Raw genomic sequence first — 14,136 nt, 5'->3', positions numbered from 1 at the left:
CCTAAAAAATAAATATTAAAAAAAAGGAATAATTCACAGCTATGGGTTGAATGTGTCCCTCAAAATTCATGTGTTGGGGGGCTGGGATTATAACTCAGTGGTAGAGTGCTTACCTAGCATGGGTTCAATTCTCAGCACCACATATAATAAATAAAATAAAGGTCCACTGACAACTAAAAAGATATATATTTTTTAAAATTCATATGTTGGTGCTGGACATGTTGGACCATGCCTGTAATCTCAGAAACTTGGAAGGCTGAGGCAGGAGGATTGAATGTTTGAGGCCAGACTGGGCAATTTAATGAGACTCAGTCTCAAAAAATAAAAATGTGAAAGAAGGAGCTGGGGATGTAACTCAATGGTAGAGCACTGTACCAGTCTTGGATTCAATTGCCAGTACCAATAACTAACTAATTAACCAAATATTTAAAAATTAATGTATTGGAAACTTAATCCCCAATATGACAGTTGAGAGGTGGAACCTTTCAGAGTCAATTAGGTCATGGGGGCACCATCCTCATAAATAGATTAAGGTTGTTATTGTGGGAGCAGTTTATTTATAAAAGGGGAGCTAAGCCCCTTTTTTCTCCTTTATTCTCTTTTTCTTTCTCTCTTGCCATGTGAAGCATTTCACCATGTTATGAAGTAGCAAGAAGACCCTCTCTAGATGCAGCCCCTTGATCTTGGACTTCCCAAGCTCCAGAACAGTGAGCCAAATAAACTTCTATTGTTTATAATTTACCCACTCAGTTGTAAGTATTTTGCTGAAATTCTTCATAGTCAAGATGGAAACATTTAATCTTTTTTTTTTTTGTATTTACTTTTCAGTTGTAGTTGGACACAATACCTTTATTTTATTTATTTATTTTTATGTGGTGCTAAGGATCAAACCCAGGGCCACGCAAGTGATAGGCGAGCACTCTACTGCTGAGCCACAACCCCCGCCCCTAATCATTTTCATTTAATTGTTTTCATGAAAGAAAAAAAAAAAATGCCGGCCAGGCATTGTAATCCCAGTAGTTTGGGAGGCTGAGGGAGGAGGATTGTGTGTTCAAAGTTCAAAGCCAGCCTCAGCAATTTATTGAGGCCCTAAGTACTTCAGTGAGACCCTGTCTCTAAGTAAATATTTTTTTTTAAAGAGAGAGTGAGAGAGGAGAGAGAGAGAGAGAGAGAGAGAGAGAGAGAGAGAGAGAATTTTTAATATTTATTTTTTAGTTCTCGGCGGACACAACATCTTTGTTGGTATGTGGTGCTGAGGATCGAACCCGGGTCGCACGCATGCCAGGCGAGCGCGCTACCGCTTGAGCCACATCCCCAGCCCTAAGTAAAATTTTTTGAAATGAGCTGGGGATATGGCTCAGTGGTTAAGTTCCCAGTTTAAAAAGGAAAAAAAAAAAAAAAAGCCCAGGAGGAAAAGGAAAGAAAATTCCTTTTTGGAACCAAAAGCCTAGGGAATCTTTACCATTTTTCAGGGAACAGGGAAAAATTCTGTCAATAGGAGGAAATTATGCTTTTTTATGACTGGAGGGTTGGGAGAAATTTAGTTCTATGGTGATGAGGTGAATCTGCCCTTTGGTAACTGAAAAGTGAAATGGCTATAGCCACTGCTGATAGAAAGGGATGGAACAGAAGGGAAACACCTACCATTGGGAGGACAAGAGCCCCAACCCCATCTTCCTGGGAATCCACAAGGACAACCAAGCACAGGATGACTCTACTGACCTTCCAGCTGGAATTTGCCATCAGGACAATGGCCTGGAACCTCTCTCACATCAGGAGGGATGGAAAGTCTCATGGGGGCAGTGCTGGGACTTAAGTTTGGAGGAGCTTGAACAGGAAATCAGCAGAAGAACCAGAGAAGATTCAAGAGCGCAAGGAGGGAGGGTCCACATGCCAAGAAGGATCCTCTGCTTTAAAATGCTGGGTTTAGGGCTGAAGATGTAGCTCAGAGCTAGAGCACTTGCTTAGCATGCATAAGGTCCTGGGTTCAGTCCCCAGCACCACACACACACAAAATCAGAGGTTAAGCACTCTGGGTTTTAATCCCTGGTACCCCCCAAAATAAATCATTAAATGTTTTTTTAAAAATGATGAGCCAGGGGCTGGGGCTGGGGCTTAGAGGTAGCGCACTTGCCTAGCATGTGTGAGGTTCTCAGCATGGGTTCAATTCTCAGCACCATGTATAAAAAAATAAAAATAAAGGTCTACCAACTATTAAAAAAATATTAAAAAAAAAAAAAATGATGAGCCAGGGGCTGTGGCACACGCCTGTAATCCCAGTGGCTCCAGAGGCTGAGGCAGGAAGATGGCGAGTTCAAAACCAGCCTCAGCAAAAGTGAGACAATAAGCAACTCAGTGAAATCCTCTCTAAATATAATACAAAATAGAGCTGGACATGTGGCTCAGTGGTCGAGTGCCCCTGAGTTCAATCCCTGGTACTCCCCTGAAGAATGTTGAGCTGGGTGCAGCAGCGCCTGCCTGTAATCCTGGAGTTCAGGAGGCCGAGGAAGGAGGATCACGGGTTCAAAGCCAGCCTTAGCTGGCCCTAAGCAACTTAGTGAGACCATTTCTAGGTAAAACATTTAAAAGGGCTGGATGTGGCTCAGTGGTTAAGTGCCTCAGTCCCTGGTACTTAAAAAAAAAAAAAAAAAAAAAAAAAAGATTCATTTCCAATTCTTTCATGAGGCAGAGCCCAGGACTGCGTCACTCCCTAGAGTGTGCAATCCAAGAGAAAGTGAGAGAAGCCTCCAAGACAAAACTCACCATCTTTTTATGAATTAGTCTTGGAGGTAACAAGTTGTACTGTTTTTTGTTTTGTTTTGTTTTGTTTTTTTGCAGTACTGGGACATTGAACCCAGGGGCACTCGACCATTGACAAGCTCTCACTTTCTGTATTCTGTTCCTTGGAAGTGAATCGATATATCCAGCCATACTGAGGGAGAGGGAGTTAGACAAAGATGTGAATACCAAGAGGCAGAGATCACTGGGCATCATTATCGAGGCTGTCTACCACAGGGAGAACATATCCACCTTTTTGCCTTTTCCTTCCATGGCCAGGCAGTAAAGAGTTGGTGGCTGGAATTCAAACAGCCATCTTGTACAATGAGCAATCTTGGAAATGGAGGATATGAAGGATACCGCGAAAGAATCCAACAGGCCAGAGTTCCTGATATTGTGGAGAGCTATTCCCTCCATGGACCATTTAGCGAAAGAAGAACTCCTATCTTAAGGATTGCAAGTTCAAGACCAGATTCAGCAACTTAGTGAGGCCCTAACAACTTACCAAAATAAAAAAATTAAAAAAGAGTGGGGATGTGGCTCAGTGGTTAAGCACCCCTGGGTTCAATCCCTAGTACCAAACAAATAAAAAATACTCTTCAGGCTCCTAGCCTTTCCTTTAGATTCAGCCCCACACTGTTCCGTGTTCCCTCATCCTGGATGCATCCTCTCTCCCTTCAGCTGTCTCCCCAGGAGAGGATCGTTCATTTACCTGTGACCAGGAGGGAAGACCAACAAGGCCTAAAATACTTGCTATCTTGCCCTTTACAGAAAAAGCTTGCAGACTCCTCCTCCTAGAGGAGGCAGGACAGGAGGGACAGGGAGTACAGAAGGAGACAGAGGTGCCAGTCAGGCTGGTGAGACAATAAATGGTTAAACAGAGTGCTGGTGGGACCACAGCTCTCAGGGAAAGCTGCACTCCTAAGGGGAGTTGGAGAAACACGGACAAGATTCAGGGGAAGCAGAGGGGCAGGGGAAACAGAGGGGAAGCAGGAAAACCAGACAGAAAATTAGAGATTAAAATTTGGGGAGGGATGAGGTCCTCATGACCCTGGTGCAGGTTCAGACTGGAACCCATGGTCCACAACCATCAGCATCAGTCCCTGGTCTCTTTTCCTTGTACTGCCTGCCCCATAGGAGGGTGCGATGCTAGGGTTCTTGATGTGCATGCTGGAATGGCAGGGATGACATGTGCACAGCCTCAAAAGAGGAGACTGAAGGGGAATAGTGAAGAGCAAGAGAGGGGGCTGCAGAGTGAGCGAGGCAAAGAGGTAGGAGGAGACCAGGAGCCTCGGCTCCTATGGGGCAGTCAGGTTGAGCCAGGTTCCAGTGAGAACAAGTAGGCAGATGGGCTGGGGATGTTGCTCAGTGGTACAGCGCTTGCCTAGCAGACATGAGGCCCTGTTACAGCCCCAGCACTACAAGAGTAAAAAATTTAAAAAATAAATAAATATATATATATATAAGAGAGGGAGAATTGGTGGAGAAAATAGTGACTGTTTAGGCTGAGAGGCTTTGTCATGGAATGGGGGAACAAAAGACTTAGGAGAAAAAGGAAGGAGGAGGTGTGGAGGGCAAAGGAACTCAAACTAGACTGAGGTCCAACAAAGCAAAGAAGGCCAGATACTGCAGCTGGTTTCCACTCTAAGAACAGTAACATAAAATGATCCCCTTTAGAGCATCACAGTGATCAATATAAGCCAGGAATGATGGTGCTTGTCTATAATACCAGCATTTGGGAGGCTGGGGCAGGAGGATCTCAGGTATAAGGCCAGCTGGGCAAATTAGCATGACCCTTTCTCAAAGAAAAAGAAAAAAAAATGGTAACTAGCTACTAGAAATACATGAAAGAATTAGGATCAAGAAGAAAACAAAGAAAGAAAGAAAGACACCAAGAATTTCTTTCTTTCTCAAGTAAAAATCCTGAGGTAGGTGGTCCAGGGCAGTATCAGGAATCCCAATCTGTTGTCAGGGACAGGGGCTCCTCTTATCCCCTTATTCGATATTGTACATCTTCTTTTTCCAAGGTGCCTTAAGCTTCAGGATCTAGTAGCCATCACCTCTCTTTTCAAGCCAGGAGAAAAGAGAGAGAAAGAGAGGAGACAAGCCCCTCCTTGGAATGACACCCCCAGAAGCTGCCTGCCATTGCTCATCCATTTGCCAGAACTTGATTTCATGGCTACACCTTGCTGTAAGGCAGCCAGGGAACCAAATTTCATTCTGAGTGGCCATGTGCACAACGAAGTTTTATAGCACAAATGGAAAACGTACACTGGTGAACAATGTTCTCTGAACATTTCAGCCATATTTCTATATATAGGAAAAATGACCATATATCCCAATCTGCCTGGGACAGTCCCAGTTTACACTGTTATCCCAAATAATTATTAAATATGTTCCATTTTGCTGAAAAGGGGAAAAGAGGAAAAGAGTCTGGCAATTCCTCAAAAAGTTAAATACAGATTTACCATATGATCCAGCAATTTTACTCCTTGATAGTAATAAAAAACTGAATTAGAGACTCAAATACTTGCACATCCATGTTCATAGCAGTATTGCTTGAGTAGCAATATCCTATGTGTCCTAAGATTATTAGATTAATAAAATGTGGGATTATAGATACAATGAAATATTAATCAGTGATGCTACAATGGGGACAAACTTGAAAACATTATGATAAGTAAAAGAACCTGACACAAAAAGACAAATATTATTTAACTTCACTTATATAAGGTACCTAGATTTTGCAAAAATAAAGACAAAGTAGAGTAATGGTAACCAGGGTCTAGGGGAGAGATGAATGGGGAGTTACTATTAAATAATACAGAATCTCTATTTGGAATGATGAAAAAGTTTTGGAAATGGATAGTGAAAGTGGTATCACAAAAATGTGAAAATACTTGGTATCACTGAACTACAACTTGAAAGGAATTAAAATGGAGACTGGCATGGTGGTACATACCTGTAATCCTAGCTATTGAGGCAGGAGGATAGCAAATTCGAGGTCAGACTGGCCAACATATCAAGAACCCGCCTTGAGAAGAAAAAGGTTAAAATGGTCAATTTTGTTATGTATGTTTAACTGAAAAAAGGTTTGAAGGATTTACCCAAGAGAAAAGAAAGCCTATTTGTCCACACAAATACTTTAGTGGTAAAGAACTTGCCCAGCATGTGTGAGGCCCTGGGTTCCATCTCCAGCATGGCTAAATAAACATGGCATCCTCTGAAGAGGGACTGGGAAGATTCCCCTCTATGGCAGTAGAACTGCTTCTTGAGTATACCATTCAGATAGCCCCTCATTCTGCACTCTGGGAGGTTCTTCCTTTTCCATTATTCCCCTGTAGATACAGGAGAGGTAGGCAGCAGAGAGGGAGCTCTGGAACTCAGGGCCCCACATGCTAAGCAAATGCTGTACTTCTGAGCTAAACCCCCTGCCCCCAGACATACTTTTTTAAGACATACTTTTTTAAATCTAAATGCTTTGTTCTGCAAATGAGGCTGTGCTGAGCCTAAGGACAACCTCTTTCAGTGCTTCTGAGTCAGGGGTAGGAAGGTGGCATCCTTAATGCCGACATCAGCCATCTTTGCCTCCAGGCTCATAGCCTCTGGGAGAAGTTAGACTCATCTTGTGACAAGACTTTACTCCCAAACCACTCCTTATAGTTGTTTACATTTATTTATGTATTTCAGTGTTTGTATGTGGTGCTGAGGATCGAACCCCGGGCCGCACGCGTGCCAGGCGAGCGCGCTACCGCTTGAGCCACGTCCCCAGCCTTATGTATTTCAGTGTTGAAGATCACAGGGATCACACAGGGCCTCACACATGCTAGGCAAGCACCCTACAACTGAGCTACACCTTCCCACCCCCTTAAATTTTTATTGTTGTTTTTGCTGCTGGGGATGTAACCCACAGCCAGGCATGCATTATGCCTCTGAGTGACACCCCCAGCCTATTGCTCAAATTTGCAATTTGCAATACCAAAAGAGATGTTTGTTTTTAGCCCTGAAAATCTCCATGTTGTAGGATTCTTGGGCAACTTGCATTGTAAACTAACTGCCACTATATCCTTTCTATCTTTGCCGCAGGCTGGCACCCTTCAACCTGAATCTTTCTCTTGCAAGACTCTTTTTTTTTTTTTTTATACCGAGGACTGAACCCAGGGGTGCTTAACCACTGAGGCACAGCCCTTTTATTTTTTCTTTTGAGATGGCCTTACTATGTTGCTGAGGGCCTTGCTAAATTGCTGAGGCCAATTTTGAATTTGAGATTCTCTTGCCTCAGCCTCCTGAGTTGCTGGGATTACAGGAATGAGCCACCACATCTGGTTTGGGGGTCCAAATACCATAGGCAACTGCAACACAATTTTAAGTATTTGTGTATCTAAGCATATCTAAACACAGAAAAGGGGGCTGGGGCCTTGGCCCAGTGGCAGAGTGCTTGCCTAGCATGTATAAATACTATATATAAATACTGGATTCAATCCTTAGCACCGTATGAAAATAAAAATAATAAATTAATAATTTAAAAAAACATAGAAAAGGCACAGTGAAATTTACAGTATAAAAAAAACAAAGAAATAACACACCATGGAAGGAGTTGCCACTGCTGGGGAGGTAGCTCAGTGATAGTTTTCAAGCTGCACTTGTGACCCTTTAGTGTGTTGTGAAGTCAAAAGGGTCAAAAACAACATTACTTTGAATGACTTAGAATAGAATAAAAAATACCAGATGTACACAGGCAGGAATAGAAGCTGTGTTCCACTAAGTTATCTGCTCACATTGCTTCCAGCTCCCTGCTCTGCCCTCCTGTGCCAATGGGTAGACTTCATCCTTCAGCTCCTGTGTGCTACCTGAAGAAATTCAGGCAAAGAGATAAAGAAGAAGCAGGAGCAGGGTACACAACAGTCTCTTATTTCCTGTTCTGGCAGCTGTGGCAAAACACATCTCCTTATATCCCACCAGCAAAAGCTTAGACCATTGTCATATCTAGTGTTATTGTCATTGTGGGTTACCGTGTGTCCATCTCAAAGTTATGTAACAAGTTTGGTAGGGGAGCGAGAAATGGAGAAAGGATATCAACTATAAGGCAAGACATTTCTGAGGACTGCATTGTTAGGTGATGTTACCATAATGTAAACATCACAGAGTACCCCTGCACAGACCGAGGTGGTGCAGCCTGCTACACACCTAGACTAGGTGGGAGGGCCTGTTGCTCCTGGGTTACACACCTGTGTGGCACTATACTCCACTGAATACCGCAGGCAACTGCAACACAATCACACCTATGTATGTAAGCTTATCTAAGATAGAAAAGCACAGTAAAAATTAAAGTATAAAAAGTAAAGAAATAACCAGGCACCATGGCATGCACCTATAATCCCAGTGTCTCATGAGGCTGAAACAGCAAGATTGCAAGTTCAAAGCCAGCCTCAGCAACTTAGCAAAGCTGTAAGCAATTTAGTGAGACACTGTCTCAAAATAAAAAGTGCTGGAGATGTGGCTCAGAGGTTAAGCACCCCTGGGTTCAATCCCTAGTACCAAAAACAAACAAACAAAAAGCAAAGAAATAGTACACTTATATAAACACTTACCACAAAAGGAGTTACCACTGCTGGGGATGTAGTTCATGGTAGAGCTACATGAGGCCCTGGGTTCCAGCACCGCAAAAAAGAAAGAAATGAAAAGAAAGGAGTTTGCAGGACTGGAAGTTTCTCTGAGTAAGAGGAGAGTGAGTGGTGAATGTGAAAGTCTAGACATTAGCATGCACTGCTGTAGATTACAACACTGAACACTTGGGCTACTGTAAACTCATTTAAAAAAAGTTTTTTCTTAGAAAAATTCTCTTTGATTCTTTCTTTTTTGGTACCCGAGATTGAACCCAGGGGTGCTTAACCACTGAGCCACATCCCCAGCACTTTTTACTTTTCATTTTGAGACAGGGTATAAATAAGTTGCTTAGAGTCTTGCTAAGTTGCTGAGGATGGCCTGGAACTTGCAACCCTCCTGCCTAAGCCTCCTAAATCACTGGGATTATCGGAGTGAGCCGTGGTCCTGGATTGGCACCCTCTTCAGAAGTTACGTCCACAGTGAGAGAGAGAGAGAGAGAGAGAGAGAGAGAGAGAGTGTGTATGTGTGTGTAAATTTTAAACTATTTTGTATCCTAATTCAATCATGTTGTAAGCATTTTTCTAGTTATTCAGACTAAAATTTTAATAGATATTACATTTTATCTTATGAATCTAAAATATCTTTATCCATTCTTCTTCTCAAATATTTAAGCTATTTTTTCCATTATAAATACTTGTCCAGAACAATTAGAAGGAGGAGGAGGAGGAGGAGGAGGAGGAGGAGGAGGAGGAGGAGGAGGAGGAGGAGGAGGAGGAGGAAGAGGAGGAGGACGAGGGAAAAGAAACTAGAAAATAGAGGGCTGGGGCCAATCTTAGCAGTAGAGTCCTTGTCCAGCATGCATGAGATGCCAGGTTTGATCATTAGCATCAATAAAATGAAATAAAACAAAGAACTGGGAAAGAAAAAGAGCAAACTAAACCCAAAGCAAAAAGAAGGAAGGAGAGCTGGCTGCAGCGGCACACTTCTGTAATTCCAGCTACCCAGAAGGCTGAGGCAGACATGAATTGGTGTGAACATACTTTATATACAAACAGAGATATGAAAAATTGCATTCTATATGTGTAATAAAAATTGTGATGCATTCTGCTGTCATGTATTTAAAAAATAAAAGCAATAAAAAAAAAAGAAGAAGGCTGAGGCAGAAGGATGACAAGTTCAAGGTCAGCCTGGGCAATTTAGTGAGCTCCCTAGGAGTTAAAAAAAAAAAAAAGGCAGAAGAGACTAATCAGAAATAAACAAACTAAGAATATAAAAAGAACAGAGAAAACCAACAAAACCAACAGTTGATCCTATGAAAAAATTGACACAAGTGATAAACTTTTCCTTAAATTCATTAACAAAAGAGGATAGAAGATGTAGATTACTAAAATCAGAAGTCAAAGAAGGTGTTAGGTACAGTGGAACACACCTGTAATCCCAGTGCAGAAGGATCCCAACTTCAAGGCCAGCCTGAGCAATTAAGTAAGACACTGTCTCAAAACAAAAAAAAATTTTTTTTAAAAGAGAGTGAGAGAGGAGAGAGAATTTTAAATATTTATTTATTTATTTTTTAGTTCTCGGTGGACACAACATCTTTGTTGGTATGTGGTGCGGAGGATCGAACCCGGGCCACACGCATGCCAGGCGAGTGCACTACCGCTTGAGCCACATCCCCAGCCCCTCAAAACAAAATTTTAAAAGGGCAGGGATGTAGCTCAGTGGTAGAATGTCTGTGGGTTCAGTCCTCAGTTCTGGCAAAGAGAGAGAGAGAGAGAGAGAGAGAGAGAGAGAAAGATCAAAAAAGGGACAGAACTACCAATCTGCTGTGGTTTGAATGTGTTCCCTACAAAGTTCATGTATTAGAAACTTAATGCCCAAACTTGTTTGTTAATGAGTCTTGGAAGTAAAGAGGTTGGGAAGTAATTTGGATTAGATAAGGTCATGAGGATAGGGATTCCATGGTAGCATTAGTGGCTTTATAAGAAGAGGGAGAGACCCGAGCTACCGTGGTTGCTGTCTGGTCATGTGATGCCCTCCACCATGTTAAGATGCAGCAGAAAAGCCCTCACCAGATGCTGGTGCCATGCTCATGCCAGCTCAGACTTCACAGCCTTCAGAACTGTCAGACAAACAAATTTATATTCTTTATAAATCACAGGGTCTTATGGGTGGCAAACACCTGTAATCCCAGGAATTTGGGAGGCTGAGGCATGAGGATCATGAGTTCAAAGCCAATCTCAGTAACTTAGTGAGACCCTAAGCAAAGTGAGATCCTGTCTCAAAATAAAAAGGACTGGGGATGTGGCTCAATGGTTAAGCACCCTTGGGTTCAATTCCTGGTACCAAAAAAATTAAAAATTAAATAAATGAGTTGCTTGATCTCTTTATGGTCTAAATATTTTCAGATTGTCCACTTTAGGCTTATGTAGACTATAGATAACAATAATCTACTGTACATTTCAAGAGGTACAAGAAGCCAGGTGTGACTGTATACTTCTGTAATTACAGTAACTTGGGAGGCTTAGGCAGGAGAATGGCAAGTTCAAGGCAGCCCTCAGCAAGTTATTGAGACCCTCTCTCAAAATAAAAATTAAGAAAGGACTTGGGTGTAGTTAAGTGGTAGAGCAGAGAATTCTTGGGCTACCTCCAGTATTTGCCCCCTCCAAAAAAAAAAAGAAAGAAAGAAAGAAAGAAAGAAAGAGAGAAAGGAAAGGAAAAAGAATCTAGAAGCAAGGATTTTGAATATTTTCACTATAAAGAAATGATAAGTTGCTGAGGGCCATTGCCAAGTAGGAATGACGCATCAAAATTTCCTTGCCAACGTACCCCATGTTAAATGGACTTGCCTTGGAAATTCGCTGTGACATTGCATGTGTGTTTGAGAAAGGTGACCCTGCTCAAGGACGAGGGTGGATCCAGGTTTAGGGTGTATCCTGCAGGTTTTAGGAAGTATCCCGGTTTAGGATAATTTGGGTTTAAGGCGTTCCTGGTTTAAGACAATCTGGGTTTAGGGAAGTTCCAGGTTTAAGGTTATTGCTGCTGGGAATAGGGTGTATCCTGCTGCCTGAGTTCCCGTAGAATTGAGAAAGTATTTTGGGACGTGAATTGTGTGGCAGAACTTGGATTTCCCCAGAACGTGTGTAGAGGCCAGTGTGACTTCGGGAATAAAGAATTGCTGTTTGAATCTACAAGGTGTGTGGTGGCTCGTGATTCTGTGCCCAGCCAAGATTGCGGCATTTGGTGGCCCGTACGGGGAATGTCTAAAGCTTGGAGGTAAGTGAAATTGCTCGCCCCTGAGGGAAGGCGAGAGAATGGGTGACCATTTCAAAAAACAATGTGTTCTTGTTTTGATTTATTTTGTTTTTGTTTCAAGTTGCCTGTTCCTAGAACTTTCTCAGGCAAACTGGGGAAAATGGTTGATTTAAGGTTTGAAGTTGTTCGCCTCCAAGGAAGAGAAATTGTTAGAGAAAGGAGGCACCCCGGTAAGACCAAGAACAGTTAGGGCATATGTTGATACAATACAAAAATGTAGCTCATGGCTTTTTAAAGACGAGTTATTAAGTATATCATTGGGACCATCATGGTATCCTGTAGAAGGATTTTTCTTCAACAAGAAAGAGATGGCTAGTTCTGTTTACTACACTTGTCTAAGATCTTGGTTTCCACAAAGATCTGATTAATTTACAGAGCTAAAGTGTTAAAATATCAACCACTAAATATAAAACCAAGTACTCTTACTTATTAAGTTACATAAGGTAATATATTTAAACATTATGTGTGTTTTCATAAATTGGTAAATGGAAAAATGTTTAATATTGCTTTGTGTCTGTGTCTTTGCTAAAACAAGGTTACTAAGAGTTAAGATTCTATCATGTGCAATTTATATACAAAGAGTATAAGAAGTTTCAGTTGGGTTTCAATTATAGTATTATAGTACCATAAAAAAAAAAACCATGAAAGTATTTCATCTTATTAAAGTGGAATGATTTGTCTAAATTCAAAAATTTTATAAGGGTTGTTTCAGAATGTGAATTTATAAAAAGGGTTAATAGTTAAAAAAGAGATATAAAAAGATTCAAGATGTGGAAATATATTTTAATATAAAAGGTTAAAGGAAAAAGAAATGTTTCTAGATGAGATAATCTCTGTGTGGTAAAGTAAAAAGTTGTAAAATGCCATTTAAAAAGATTTTGAGGAAACTAGACTTTAAAAGCTTGAGAAAGGAAGAAAGAAGAAAAAGGTATTTGTACATGGCAGATTGAGACAAAGCTTCTTAATGGAGTTAAAAAAAAAAAAAGCCTTTGGTTGAAAGGCAGCCATGTAAACTAACATTAAGCGATTTAAACAGAATCTAAGCCTCGTTTAATAGAGTGAAGCTGTAGGTGGTGAAAAAGTACATTTAAAAGTACAGTATAGATGATAATTGGAAGGCTTTAAAAGGTTAAATTGAAGGTGGTCGAGATACCTTCATGGCGGAAAAAAGATTGCTTTACTCATCAAACTATTAAAATGTACTTATTAAACCAAAAAGAGGGAGATGAGATAATCTTTGTGTGGTAAAGTAAAAAGTTGTAAAATGTCTAAATAAGTTGCAAAAGGCTTTAAAAGGTTAAATTGAAGGTGGTTAAGATGCCTTCATGATGGAGAAAAAAAAAACATGAAAATGGGAAGATAATAAGATAAAAGATAGTTAGATAAAGAAGATTAAAAATTTGAAGTGGAAAACTTTAAAAACAGAAGTACAGAAAGGTAAAAAAAAAGAGAAGATGTAGAAAGATAAAAAAGATAGGAAGATAAAAAAGATGTAGAAAGACAAGAATTTTAAACCCACAAAATAGGAAACAAAAGAAAACTAGGAGAGAAAAAAGCAACTAAGGGTAAATATAAAAACCTTAGAAAAAAAATAAAAGATAGAAATAAGATAGAAAATGGTTGAAAATGTCAAATAAAGGTATTTCAGATAGAAAATGCAAAAGGCTAAGACAACTATTAGATACAGACATTCAAGATAAAAAAAGGTAGAAGAGAGAATTTTAAAGTCAAATATTGGATAAAATAGAAGAACAAGGAGATTATTAGTAATTTTTTTCAAAAAGCCCATCAACTTTAATTTTTGGTGGTGCAGAAATGAGAAGTCTCAGATGAGGGTGTTAAAATTTATAGACAAGAGCCAATTTAGAAAACATTATAAACTAGAAGGAAATTGGTTTAAAACCACATCAAAAAAATTAAAAGGAGTAAAGTAATTCTAAAAAACTAAGGCAGAATGCTTTTGAAAGACTTAAATTTAAAAGGATCTTTAAGGGGTATATATCTCCCAAAGATAAACTTAAAATAACCCTTTTTACTCTAAACTTTCTAAATTTGGATTCATCAGGACTTAGTGCTGCGGAAAGACATATATATCCAAAAAATGTACATAAGCCTAAGGTACTTTGGAAAGATATTCTAACAGGACAATGGAAAGGTCCTGATCCAGTGATTGTCTGGAGTCGGGGTTTTGTTTGTGTTTTTCCACAGGGAGAACAACAGCCAATTTGGATTCCAGAAAGACTAACTAAAGCAATTTCTACAGACCAAAAAGAAGATGATTTGACTCAAATCCATAGCAGCTGATATCCAGAGCTCCAGCTTGGCTATTCTTACATCTGCGACAGTGATTAACCAGGATGCTTTTTTCAATATCTATTTTATTATTGCCTTTTCCCACATCATAAAGTTCTATTTTATTTTTGAGCTCATACAAACCTA

At 40.3% G+C, this 14,136-nt stretch overlaps 1 protein-coding gene across 1 annotated transcript in view; it reads left to right on the top strand.

Annotated features, from left to right (window-relative positions):
* Positions 1-14,136, top strand: part of LOC308659047 (activated RNA polymerase II transcriptional coactivator p15-like) — a gene marked incomplete at its 5' end in the record, with an annotated part of 34,111 nt that overhangs the window by 18,233 nt on the left and 1,742 nt on the right. The gene's annotated exons all lie outside the window — the stretch shown is intronic.

This window comes from Spermophilus citellus (genome assembly GCF_964194105.1).
Source record: "Spermophilus citellus genome assembly, chromosome: 10".
Lineage (NCBI taxonomy): Eukaryota > Metazoa > Chordata > Mammalia > Rodentia > Sciuridae > Spermophilus > Spermophilus citellus.
Note: the sequence above shows the minus strand (reverse complement) of the source record. Positions and strands in the feature narration are given on the sequence as shown.